Raw genomic sequence first — 12,904 nt, 5'->3', positions numbered from 1 at the left:
GCCCACTTCCTCCAACCACTGCACTAGCACATCCATATAACTTTGCAGTCCTGCATCACCCGCGCATGCAGGGGGGGTTTCCGAGTACCTAGAAACCCCCCCTGGCCGCCGCTCTATAAGCACGCAGAGAAGGAGCAGCCGGCTTTTTGCACTGGCTGGGCTGGGCTAACTGATAAAGGGAGAGCTGCAGCTGCAGTGCGTTGCTCTTCCCAGGCTATGCCGACGGTGCATCGTGAGAGGCTGCGCCCAGTGACTGTATCCATGGCGCTTTCCCCCGGCGCCCCACAGGTGTGTTTATTACATGTGGGGATGCACGGCAGAGGAAAGGAGGTGCTGGCGGGGATGTATTTGTGGTGTCATGCCAGCGCGGAGTGGCTACCGGGTGAGGGGACGGTGGTTGTTGGTGGGGGAGGTGGGAATCTTTAATAAATTATGCTCTATTTATTTGCCTGCATTAACTTTTTAAGTGAAAGATGTGTGTGTGTAGTCTTTGTCAATTTGTGTGTGTCAGTGTGTGTGTGTCAGTAGATGTGTGTGTGTGACATTGTGTAGTCTGTCAGTTTGTGTGTCAGTATATATGTGTGTGACATTGTGTAGTCTGTCAGTTTGTGTCAGTATGTGTGTGTGACAGTGTGCAGTCTTTGTCAGTATGTGTGTCAGTATATGTGTGTGACATTGTGTAGTCTGTCAGTTTGTGTGTGTGTCAGTATGTAGTCAGTGTGTGTGCAATGGTGAACTGTTTATAAAAAAATAATAATATATATATATAAAATATATATCTATATATATAGCTATGTGTGTATATATATGGTACTTGTGTACTTTACAGACTCATTACCTTATTATAGAGAACTTTCGGTGTTATTGTCACCTCGCGGGCTCGCTGCGCTCGCCACATGGTTATATTCCCTCTCTGTGCTCACTTGGATGGTAGGGATTGACGCTGGACACTTAATAAGGTAATGAGTCCGTAAAGTACACAAGTACTATATATATATATATTAGGGGTGTGCACCGGCCACTTTTCGTGTTTTGTGTTTTGGTTTTGGATCTGGATCTTTCTTCGTGTTTTGGATCTGGATTGGTTTTGCCAAAACCACCCTTCCGTGTTTTGGGTTCTGGGTTTTGTGTTTTGGATCTGTATTTTTTTGAAAAAAAGCATAAAAACAGCTAAAATCACAGAATTTGTAGGTTTTTCTGCTCCTATGCTATTATTAACCTCAATAACCTTAATTTCCACTCATTTCCAGTCTATTCTGAATACCTCACACCTCACAATAGTGTTTTTATGTCCAAAAGGTTGCACCGAGGTAGCTGGATGACTATGCTAAGCGACAAGAGTGGGCGGCACAAACACGTGACCCATCTAGGCGTGAAACTGCAGTGGCAGACAGGATGGCATTGAAAAACTAGGCCCCAAACTGTACATAATGCAAAGAAAAAAAAGAGGTGCAAGATGGAATTGTCCTTGGGCCCTCCCACCCACCCTTATGTTGTATAAACAGGACATGCACACTTTAACAAACCAATCATTTCAGCGCCAGGGTCTGCCACACAACTGTGGCTGAAATGATTGGTTCGTTTGGGCCCCCACAAAACAAGCTGGCAATTAATCTGTCCCTGCACAAACTGGCTCTACGGAGGCAAGAAGTCGTCCTCATCCTCCTCATCCACAGATTCCTCACCCTCTTCAGTGTTATGTACATCCTCATCCTCACAGAGTATTAATTCGTCCCTGCTGGAACCACAGGTCCCTCTGTACGTTCTGGAGGCTGGTCTCCCTGGAAGAGTTGATCATTCATTTTATGAACATCATCTTCTCCACATTTTGTGGAAGCAACCTCCTACGCCTTTCGCTAACAAGGTTCCCGGCTGCACTAAACACTCTTTCGGAGTACACACTGGAGGGGGGGCAACTCAGGTAAAATAGAGCCAGTTTGTACAGGGACCTCCAAATTGCTTCTTTTTCCTGCCAGTACAGGTACGGACTGTCTGACATGCCTACTTGGATGCTGTCACCGATGTAATCCTTTAACAGACAGACGCACGCTTGTCGCTGCTGCTTTGAGGATTCAAGTGCGGCTACAGCCCACACAATTCACAAAGACAGAAAAAAAAAAAGAATATTTTTATTGTTTGTGGAGCACACTTTGAGGGTTACACCACCCTCTAACAGACAGACGCACGCTTGTCGCTGCTGCTTTGAGGATGCAAGTGCGGCTACAGCCCACACAATTCACAAAGACAGAAAAAAGAAGAAGAATATTTTTATTCTTTGTGTAGCACACTTTGAGGGTGTCACCACCCTTTAACAGACAGACGCACGCTTGTCGCTGCTGCTTTAAGGATGCAGGTGCGGCTACAGCCCACACATTTCACAAAGACCGAAAAAAAAAGAACAATATTTTAATTGTTTGTGTAGCACACTTTGAGGGTGTCACCACCCTTTAACAGACAGACGCACGCTTGTCGCTGCTGCTTTAAGGATGCAGGTGCGGCTACAGCCCACACAATTCACAAAGACAGAAAAAAGAAGAATATTTTTATTGTTTGTGTAGCACACTTTGAGGGTGTCACCACCCTTTAACAGACAGACGCACGCTTGTCGCTGCTGCTTTGAGGATGCAAGTGCGGCTACATCGCACACAAGTCACAAACACATAAAAAAATAGTTTTTTATTTTTTGGAGCACTTTGAGAGTTACACCACCCTTTAACAGACAGACGCACGCTTGTCGCTGCTGCTTTAAGGATGCAGGTGCGGCTACAGCCCACACATTTCACAAAGACCGAAAAAAAAGAACAATATTTTAATTGTTTGTGTAGAACACTTTGAGGGTGTCACCACCCTTTAACAGACAGACGCACGCTTGTCGCTGCTGCTTTAAGGATGCAGGTGCGGCTACAGCCCACACAATTCACAAAGACAGAAAAAAGAAGAATATTTTTATTGTTTGTGTAGCACACTTTGAGGGTGTCACCACCCTTTAACAGACAGACGCACGCTTGTCGCTGCTGCTTTGAGGATGCAAGTGCGGCTACATCGCACACATGTCACAAACACATTAAAAAAATAGTTTTTTATTTTGTGGAGCACTTCGTGAGTTACACCACCCTTTAACAGACAGACGCACGCTTGTCGCTGCTGCTTTAAGGATGCAGGTGCGGCTACAGCCCACACAATTCACAAAGACAGAAAAAAGAAGAAGAATATTTTTATTGTTTGTGTAGCACACTTTGAGGGTGTCACCACCCTTTAACATACAGACGCACGCTTGTCGCTGCTGCTTTGAGGATGCAAGTGTAGCTACATCGCACACAAGTCACAAACACATTAAAAAAAATTTTTTGATTTTTTGGAGCACTTTGAGAGTTACAACACCCTTTAACAGACAGACGCACGCTTGTCGCTGCTGCTTTGAGGATGCAAGTGCGGCTACAGCCCACACAATTCACAAAGACAGAAAAAAAATAACAATATTTTAATTGTTTGTGTAGCACACTTTGAGAGTGTCACCACCCTTTAACAGACAGACGCATGCTTGTCGCTGCTGCTTTAAAGATGCAGGTGCGGCTACAGCCCACACATTTCACAAAGACAGAAAAAAAAAGAACAATATTTTAATTGTTTGTGTAGCACACTTTGAGGGTGTCACCACCCTTTAACAGACAGACGCACGCTTGTCGCTGCTGCTTTGAGGATGCAGGTGGAATCTAGACGGGATTTGGAACCGAGGACACACTACCTCCATCAATTGTCTAAATCCCACTGCACTAATGTTGGATACCGAACGCACGTCTAACACCAACATAGCAGTCAAGGCCTCAGTTATACGTTTTGCTTCAGGATGACTGCTGTCGTACTTCATCCTCATTGCTAGGGACTGTTGGAGGGTCAATTGTTTAGTAAAAGTAGTGATGTTCCTACTTCCTCTCTGGGATGATGAACAACTCCCAGCAGCAGCAACAGCACTAGTAGGAAGTGGTTCTTGATCTTTCCCTATTTTATTTTTATCAGAGAAAGTTTGGTCCAACATTTATGTTATATTGATATATATACGTGCGGCTAAAGCGCACACAAACACAGAAAATATTTTTTTATTTTTGCTGGAGAGTAGTGCACTTTGTGGGTTACACCACCCTTTAAGAAATGAGCCAGCCGGCTCTTTACTTATGGGACACAGGCGCACACTTGGCGCTGCTCCTTTGTTGATGCACGTGCAGCCACAGTGCACACAAGTCACAAACACAGAAAATATATATTTTTTTGGTTTGGAGTGTACTTTGGGGGTTACAGAACCCTTTAACGGTCAAGCCAGCCGGTCCTTTACTTATGACACAGGCGCACGCTTGGCACTACTTTGTTGATGCACGTGCGGCTACTGCGCACACAATTCACAAACACAGAAAATAATTTTTTTTTTGGTTTGGACTGGAGTGTACTTTCGGGGGTTACAGCACCCTTTAACGGTCAAGCCAGCCGGCCCTTTACTTATGACACAGGCGCACACTTGGCACTACTTTGTTGATGCACGTGCGGCTACTGCGCACACAATTCACAAACACAGAAAATAATTTTTTTTCGGTTTGGACAGGAGTGTACTTTGGGGGTTACAGCACCCTTTAATGGTCAAGCCAGCCGGCCCTTTACTTATGACACAGGCGCACGCTTGGCACTACTTTGTTGATGCACGTGCGGCTACTGCGCACACAATTCACAAACACAGAAAATAATTTTTTTTTTGGTTTGGACTGGAGTGTACTTTCGGGGGTTACAGCACCCTTTAACGGTCAAGCCAGCCGGCCCTTTACTTATGACACAGGCGCACACTTGGCACTACTTTGTTGATGCACGTGCGGCTACTGCGCACACAATTCACAAACACAGAAAATAATTTTTTTTTTGGTTTGGACTGGAGTGTACTTTCGGGGGTTACAGCACCCTTTAACGGTCAAGCCAGCTGGCCCTTTACTTATGACACAGGCGCACGCTTGGCACTACTTTGTTGATGCACGTGCGGCTACTGCGCGCACAATTCACAAACACAGAAAATAAATTTTTTTTTGGTTTGGACTGGAGTGTACTTTGGGGGTTACAGCACCCTTTAACGGTCAAGCCAGCCGGCCCTTTACTTATGACACAGGCGCACGCTTGGCACTACTTTGTTGATGCACGTGCGGCTACTGCGCACACAATTCACAAACACAGAAAATAATTTTTTTTTGGTTTGGACTGGAGTGTACTTTGGGGGTTACAGTACCCTTTAATGGTCAAGCCAGCCGGCCCTTTACTTATGACACAGGCGCACGCTTGGCACTACTTTGTTGATGCACGTGCGGCTACTGCGCACACAATTCACAAACACAGAAAATAATTTTTTTTTTGGTTTGGACTGGAGTGTACTTTCGGGGGTTACAGCACCCTTAACGGTCAAGCCAGCCGGCCCTTTACTTATGACACAGGCGCACGCTTGGCACTACTTTGTTGATGCACGTGCGGCTACTGCGCACACAATTCACAAACACAGAAAATAATTTTTTTTTGGTTTGGACTGGAGTGTACTTTGGGGGTTACAGCACCCTTTAACGGTCAAGCCAGCCGGCCCTTTTACTTATGACACAGGCGCACGCTTGGCACTACTTTGTTGATGCACGTGCGGCTACTGCGCACACAATTCACAAACACAGAAAATATTTTTTTTTTTGGTTTGGACTGGAGTGTACTTTCGAGGGTTACAGCACCCTTTAACGGTCAAGCCAGCCGGCCCTTTACTTATGACACAGGCGCACGCTTGGCACTACTTTGTTGATGCACGTGCGGCTACTGCGCACACAATTCACAAACACAGAAAATAATTTTTTTTTTGGTTTGGACTGGAGTGTACTTTCGGGGGTTACAGCACCCTTAACGGTCAAGCCAGCCGGCCCTTTACTTATGACACAGGCGCACGCTTGGCACTACTTTGTTGATGCACGTGCGGCTACTGCGCACACAATTCACAAACACAGAAAATAATTTTTTTTTTGGTTTGGACTGGAGTGTACTTTCGGGGGTTACAGCACCCTTAACGGTCAAGCCAGCCGGCCCTTTACTTATGACACAGGCGCACGCTTGGCACTACTTTGTTGATGCACGTGCGGCTACTGCGCACACAATTCACAAACACAGAAAATAATTTTTTTTTGGTTTGGACTGGAGTGTACTTTCGGGGGTTACAGCACCCTTTAACGGTCAAGCCAGCCGGCCCTTTACTTATGACACAGGCGCACGCTTGGCACTACTTTGTTGATGCCCGTGCGGCTACTGCACACACAATTCACAAACACAGAAAATATATTATTTTTTTAGCACTTGGGGGGAGCACCCCTGATGGACAGAGCACCCCCTGGACAACACTACAGCACCTCTTTAGGACTGGGACACTGCACAGGACTTTGGAGTGGACACAGCCCCTATGGAGAACTGACTGCACAACACAGTCCAGCCAGCCCCTATGGACTTTGAAGTAGTGGACACAGCCCCTATTAACAACAGCAGCACAGCACAACACAGCCAGCCCCTATGGACTTTGAAGTAGTGGACAACAGCAGCACTACACTACACTACACTACACAGCCCTAACTCCCACCCTCCCTCTTCACTGTCCACAGCCGAGTGAGAAAATGGCGCCGACGTGGGTACCTTATATAGGATCCAAAACCCGCGAGACTCGGAAGGCGGGATGATGACGTTTTGCCTCGATTTCAGATCCGAGTCAGGCGGGAAAAGTCGAGCCTGATTCGGATCGGACTCGGATCGGGGGGGCTCGGGGGGGTTCGGATTTCAGAAATCCGAACCCGCTCACCCCTAATATATATATATATATATATATATATATAATCTGTCAGTTTGGAAACCTCCCTTTCAAAATCCTGCGTTTGCCACTGTGCATCTACATCGGGAACATTGAGTAACATCGGTCCTTCACGTAGTTGTACAGTAGGTCTGACCTTACTTAAAAATAGGGGTGAGCGGGTTCGGATTTCTGAAATCCGAACCCTCCCGAGCAAGCTCGTTCCGAGGCCGATCCGAGTCAGGCTCGACTTTTCCCGCCTGACTCGGATCTGAAATCGAGGCAAAACGTCATCATCCCGCCTTCCAAGTCTCGCGGGTTTTGGATCCTATATAAGATACCCGCGTTGGCGCCATTTTCTCACTTGACTGTGGACAGTGAAGAGGGAGGGTGGGAGTTAGGGCTGGCTGGGCTGTGTAGTGTAGTGTAGTGTAGTGTAGTGCAGAGTAGTGTTGTGCTGTGCTGTGCTGCGCTGTGCTGCTGCTGTTGTCCACTACTTCAAAGTCCATAGGGGCTGGCTGGACTGTGTTGTGCAGTCAGTTCTCCATAGGGGCTGTGTCCACTCCAAAGTCCTGTGCAGTGTCCCAGTCCTAAAGGTGTGCTGTAGTATTGTCCAGGGGGTGCTCTGTCCATCAGGGGTGCTCCCCCCAAGTGCTAAAAAAATAATATTTTTTGTGTGTTTGTGAATTGTGTGCGTAGTAGCCGCACGTGCATCAACAAAGTAGTGCCAAGCGTGCGCCTGTGTCATAAGTAAAGGGCCGGCTGGCTTGACCGTTAAAGGGTGCTGTAACCCCCAAAGTACACTCCAGTCCAAACCAAAAAAAAAATTATTTTCTGTGTTTGTGAATTGTGTGCGCAGTAGCCGCACGTGCATCAACAAAGTAGTGCCAAGCGTGCGCCTGTGTCATAAGTAAAGGGCCGGCTGGCTTGACCGTTAAAGGGTGCTGTAACCCCCAAAGTACACTCCAGTCCAAACCAAAAAAAAATTATTTTCTGTGTTTGTGAATTGTGTGCGCAGTAGCCGCACGTGCATCAACAAAGTAGTGCCAAGCGTGCGCCTGTGTCATAAGTAAAGGGCCGGCTGGCTTGACCGTTAAAGGGTGCTGTAACCCCCAAAGTACACTCCAGTCCAAACCAAAAAAAAATTATTTTCTGTGTTTGTGAATTGTGTGCGCAGTAGCCGCACGTGCATCAACAAAGTAGTGCCAAGCGTGCGCCTGTGTCATAAGTAAAGGGCCGGCTGGCTTGACCGTTAAAGGGTGCTGTAACCCCCAAAGTACACTCCGATCCAAACCTAAAAAATATATATTTTCTTTGTTTGTGAATTGTGTGCGCAGTAGCCGCACGTGCATCAACAAAGTAGTGCCAAGCGTGCGCCTGTGTCATAAAAATAAAATAGGGAAAGATCAAGAACCACTTCCTCCTAGTGCTGTTGCTGCTGCTGGGAGTTGTTCATCATCCCAGAGAGGAAGTAGGAACATCACTAGTTTTACTAAACAATTGACCCTCCAACAGTCCCTAGCGATGAGGATGAAGTACGACAGCAGTCATCCTGAAGCAAAACGTATTACTGAGGCCTTGACTGCTATGTTGGTGTTAGACGTGCGTCCGGTATCCGCCATTAGTGCAGTGGGATTTAGACAATTGATGGAGGTAGTGTGTCCCCGGTTCCAAATCCCGTCTAGATTCCACCTGCATCCTCAAAGCAGCAGCGACAAGCGTGCGTCTGTCTGTTAAAGGGTGGTGACACCCTCAAAGTGTGCTACACAAACAATCTTTTCTGTCTTTGTGAAATGTGTGGGCTGTAGCCGCACCTGCATCCTTAAAGCAGCAGCGACAAGCATGCATCTGTCTGTTAAAGGGTGGTGACACCCTCAAAGTGTGCTACACAAACAATAAAAATATTGTTCTTTTTTTTCTGTCTTTGTGAAATGTGTGGGCTGTAGCCTCACCTGCATCCTTAAAGCAGCAGCGACAAGCGTGCGTCTGTCTGTTAAAGGGTGGTGACACCCTCAAAGTGTGCTACACAAGCAATAAAAATATTCTTCTTTTTTTTTCTGTCTTTGTGAATTGTGTGGGCTGTAGCTGCACTTGCATCCTCAAAGCAGCAGCGACAAGCGTGCGTCTGTCTGTTAAAGGGTGGTGACACCCTCAAAGTGTGCTACACAAACAATAAAAATATTCTTCTTTTTTCTGTCTTTGTGAAATGTGTGGGCTGTAGCCGCACTTGCATCCTCAAAGCAGCAGCGACAAGCGTGCGTCTGTCTGTTAAAGGATTACATCGGTGACACCATCCAAGTAGGCATGTCAGACAGTCCGTACCTGTACTGGCAGGAAAAAGAAGCAATTTGGAGGTCCCTGTACAAACTGGCTCTCTTTTACCTGAGTTGCCCCCCCTCCAGTGTGTACTCCGAAAGAGTGTTTAGTGCAGCCGGGAACCTTGTCAGCGAAAGGCGTAGGCGGTTGCTTCCACAAAATGTGGAGAAGATGATGTTCATAAAATGAATTATCAACTCTTCCAGGGAGACCAGCCTCCAGAACGTACAGGGACCTGTGGTTGTGGATTCCAGTGGGGACGAATTAATATTCTGTGAGGATGAGGATGTACACAACACTGAAGAGGGTGAGGAATCGGTGGATGAGGAGGATGAGGACGACATCTTGCCTCCGTAGAGCCAGTTTGTGCAGGGACAGATTAATTGCCAGCTTGTTTTGTGGGGGCCCAAACGAACCAATCATTTCAGCCACAGTCGTGTGGCAGACCCTGGCGCTGAAATGTTTGGTTTGTTAAAGTGTGCATGTCCTGTTTATACAACATAAGGGTGGGTGGGAGGGCCCAAGGACAATTCCATCTTGCACCTCTTTTTTTTCTTTGCATTATGTATAGTTTGGGGCCTAGTTTTTCAAACTGCCATCCTGTCTGCCACTGCAGTGCCACTCCTAGATGGACCACGTGTTTGTGCCGCCCACTCGTATCTCTTAGCATAGTCATCCAGCTACCTTGATGCAACCTTTTGGACATAAAAACACTATTGTGAGGTGTGAGGTGTTCAGAATAGACTGGAAATGAGTGGAAATTAAGGTTATTGAGGTTAATAATAGCATAGGAGCAGAAAAACCCACAAATTCTGTGATTTTAGCTGTTTTTATGCTTTTTTTCAAAAAAATACAGATCCAAAACACAAAACCCAGAACCCAAAACACGGAAGGGTGGTTTTGGCAAAACCAATCCAGATCCAAAACACGAAGAAAGATCCAGATCCAAAACCAAAACACAAAACACGAAAAGTGGCCGGTGCACACCCCTACTTAAAAATTGATAACCTCGTTGCACGCACTTAGTACTCAAGCTGTGTATGCCATCACACTGGCTAATTTATGCACGCCCATGCTACTGCATTCAGACAAGCACACCTGCGTTTCTTCAACCACTCTCCTGTCACCACCCCCAAATGCTGTCCTGATGTCACTCTATCTGCGATGGCTCTGTAACTCCGTGAGCAATCACAGAGCAATTGCATGCACAGTACACAATAGGTCCTCTACATACGCTATCACAATAGCGATCCTTGCTGAATTAAGCCCATAGTACATACTTCCCATATACATATATTTTTTTTTTCTTCACAAGAAATGCTTTTTCGTTTTACCAAAATGCCATTTGGGGGGGAAGGGGCGCATTAAACTTTTTTGGCAGGGGGGAGCAAAATGTATAGTTACGCCACTGGGCAGGATAGCTGATGGGGCAATTTTGAGGGACAACATACTGTACATGGGAGAACAATGGCAGTATGTGTAAAGCGTAGGTGTATTAGATTTGTTTTGAGAAAAGTTAATGCATGTTGAGTCAAAGTAAGGATGACTATCAGAAAAGTGGAATAAATTTGTTGCCGCCATCATTACATGTTAACAATGGCATGTAAACCTTGGATGGTTTGAGCCATCAGTGGTGCCCACCACTCCTGTCTATGTGCAAATGAAAGAAATTATTGTGCATGCAGAAGCACTGGTGCTAACATCATGTTTTACATGGCAGAACACGAACTCTCTGGAAAGTGGCCGTTTTTTTAATAAAAGCAAAATGCACTAGATGCTCTATTCAGTTCTCAAATTTATCCTTCTGAGGGTTTTTGAAAATAGAAGAAGAAATCAGCCTTGAAGGAAAAAAGAAAACAGAAGAAAGAAAAAAGAAAAATAACAGACATTTGTGTACACCACTTTCTGCATATGTTACATAAAGCAAGTGCATTACCATTAGGACGTAGCAGACGCTACAAGCAATTCTTTATAACCAATTTTCTTTTAGACTTTTATATATGAAAAATAAGTAGTGGTTTAAAGAAAATTACTGTAACTGAGAACTGTATGATTTTATATATTATAATGCTTTTTTTTTTTTTAATATTAACACACTCAGTGATATTTATTAAACATTATTTTATTGTGTTAACTGACATGTATCATATAACACATTTTATAGGTAGATGCAGGGCCCAAAAGAGTTGGGACCTAAAACAGGCAGGCCCAGGCCTGGAAGTGAGAGGGGTAAACCGGGGAAGAGTCAGGAATAATTATTAACACCCCCTTCCTAAAAAAAAAGGTTTAGATCTGCCTTTGGTTATACTTTGGGGAGATTTATCAAACATTCTAAAGAGGAAAAGTGAAGGTATTGCCCATTGCATTTATCAGATTTTGGTATACTATACAATGAATAAAATGATACCTAGAATATGATTGGTTACTACTGTATGAGCAACGTCTTCACTTTTCCTCTTGAGAAGGTTTGATATATCTCCCCCTATAGTGAAGGGCAGGGTAGAGGTAAATATGAGAGTGAAAGGGACAGTTTTGTGAGATGAGATCTAAGGTATATGAAGAGGAATTTTTATATTTTTATTGAGCGCATTTTGGGTGAGGATAATTTTAATTGGATTTTGGAAGATATAGGAGATGGTTGTAGGGATTTGCAGTGTAGTGCAGCGATGTGTCGCAGCACGAGAGGAAGTTCAGTCTTGCTACATTTAGGATGAATTGAAATTGGGAGCCATCCTTACAGTCATGGTCCTTGGAGAACAACTCCAAGCATGCCTGTTATTTTCCACTTCTGTGTGTGTATGAACTGATAAGTGTTAATAGCTAGGTAGATTTTGATTAATGTTCTGCTTCAACATTCTTTTTTAATTTATCACTTGTATTTTAAAACCATAAGTGGATGTGCTTCATTTTTCTAAGTGTTTTCATTTTAAATTCACCAAGCAAATAATGTTAATCAGAATTACCTCAACAATACTTAAAGGAATCAGTTAGTAAAGGATTATTACATTACTGTATGTGTTAGATGTTCATATCAATGCATCAGTACATTTGCCCAGGAAGCTTACTGATATATAATTATATATGTCTGTTCCCAAATATAAAAGTACCCTTAATGTATCCCATAACCAGGACACATGATTTATGTAGGTTTTCTGACTGGCTGACTTCAAGCATTCATTTCACTTGGTTTTTATCAGCCACAGAACCTGTGTAATTCACATGTGTCCTGGTTTAAAGGGATAGTATGCTAAGCCTAACTCTGCACAATATTTGAGCAGTGCTGCATTATATGTACTAATCAAAAACTGCATATTATACTGCCCTGCTACTACATAGCCTCCTACATTACAACCAATAAGACCTCTACCCTTCAACTGGACTTGAAAGCTTAAGGTGATGAGGCACTGAGTTCTTAAAAAAATTAAGCAAAAGGAAACATTCATACTTTAGAAGTCAGTGCAAATATATCAAGTTCACAACTAACAGTAATTTTCTACTCAGGGTGTGTGCATTTTGTAATACAATAAATATCTTAAAAAAACACAACAATCTCTGCAGCAAGGTCTGCCTCTGGGGGCTTCTATTCTGCTAATTGAACTGCTAATTCCACTTTCTAGTTATTGCAAAGCTCCTTGCATTTGCCTTGTGTCCCGCTTAGCCTTAAAGCTCTGATGATCTAGCTCCACCCACTAACTTGCTATATTAAACCGGCTATTGAGTTACTGACTAGTAATTTAAATGCTGCTGTCACAACTC

This window comes from Taudactylus pleione, unplaced genomic scaffold (genome assembly GCF_031769625.1).
Source record: "Taudactylus pleione unplaced genomic scaffold, aTauple2 ptg000259l, whole genome shotgun sequence".
In the NCBI taxonomy this organism is placed as follows: domain Eukaryota; kingdom Metazoa; phylum Chordata; class Amphibia; order Anura; family Myobatrachidae; genus Taudactylus; species Taudactylus pleione.
The sequence above is the reverse complement of the archived record's forward strand: the minus strand, read 5'-3'. Positions refer to the sequence as shown.